Source organism: Physeter macrocephalus, chromosome 11 (genome assembly GCF_002837175.3).
Source record: "Physeter macrocephalus isolate SW-GA chromosome 11, ASM283717v5, whole genome shotgun sequence".
Classification (NCBI taxonomy): Eukaryota; Metazoa; Chordata; class Mammalia; order Artiodactyla; family Physeteridae; genus Physeter; species Physeter macrocephalus.
Genome location: NC_041224.1, coordinates 132,512,244 through 132,513,615, shown reverse-complemented (window position 1 = coordinate 132,513,615; position 1,372 = coordinate 132,512,244). Strand labels below are relative to the sequence as shown.

The following is a 1,372-nucleotide window of genomic DNA, read 5'->3' as shown; positions in this document are numbered from 1 at the left end:
AAAGCATTTCCTCTAAGATCAGGAACAAGACAAGGATGTCCACTCTCACCACTATTATTCAACATAGTTTTGGAAGTCCTAGCCATGGCAATCAGAGAAGAAAAAGAAATAAAAGGAATACAAATTGGAAAAGAAGAAATAAACCTGTCACTGTTGCAGATGACATGGTATTATACATAGAGAATCCTAAAGATGCCACCAGAAAACTACTAGAGCTAATCAATGAATTTGGTAAAGATGCAGGATACAAAATTAATGCACAGAATAAAATACCTAGGAATAAACCTACCTAGGGAGACAAAAGACCTGTATGCAGAAAACTATAAGACACTGATGAAAGAGATTAAAGATGATACAAACAGATGGAGAGATATACCGTGTTCGTGGATTGGAAGAATCAATATTGTGAAAATGACTATACTACCCAAAGCAATATACAGATTCAATGCAATCCCTATCAAATTACCAATGGCATTTTTTGTAGGACTACAACAAAAAATCTTAAAATGTGTATGGAGACACAAAGACCCCGAATAGCCAAAGTGGTCTTGAGGGAAAACAATGGAGCTGGAGGAATTAGACTCCCTGACTTCAGACTATACTACAAAGCTGCAGTAATCAAGACAATATGGTACTGGCACAAAAACAGAAATATAGATCAATGGAACAGGTTGGAAAGCCCAGAGATAAACCCACACACCTATGGTCAACTAATCTGTGACAAAGGAGGCAAGGCTATACAATGGAGTAAAGACAGTCTCTTCAATAAGTTGTGCTGGGAAAACTGGACAGCTACATTTAAAAGAATGAAATTAGAACACTCCCTAACACCATACACAAAAATAAACTCAAAATGGATTAGAGACCTAAATGTAAGGCCAGACACTATAAAACTCTTAGAGGAAAACATAGGAAGAACATTCTTTGACATGAATCACAGCAAGATCTTTTTTGATCCACCTCCTAGAGTAATGGAAATAAAAACAAAAATAAACAAATGGGACCTAATGAAACTTAAAAGCTCTTGCAAAGCAAAGGAAACTGCAAACAAGACAAAAAGACAACCTCAAAATGGGAGAAACTATTTGCAAACGAAACAGCGGACAAAGGATTAATCTCCAAAATATACAAACAGCTCATGCAGCTCAATATTAAAAAAACAAACAACCCAATCCAAAAATGGGCAGAAGAGCTAAATAGACATTTCTCCAAAGAAGACATACAGATGGCCAAGAAGCACATGAAAAGCTGCTCAACATCACTAATTATTAGAGAAATGCAAATCAAAACTACAATGAGGTATCACCTCACACCAGTCAGAATGGGCATCATCAGAAAATCTACAAACAACAAATGCTGGACAGGGTGTGGA

The 1,372-nt window shown here is 36.4% G+C and overlaps 1 protein-coding gene across 3 annotated transcripts in view; it reads left to right on the top strand.

Annotated features, from left to right (window-relative positions):
- The window catches only part of L2HGDH (L-2-hydroxyglutarate dehydrogenase), a 57,687-nt gene that overhangs the window by 23,222 nt on the left and 33,093 nt on the right, over positions 1-1,372 (top strand). The gene's annotated exons all lie outside the window — the stretch shown is intronic.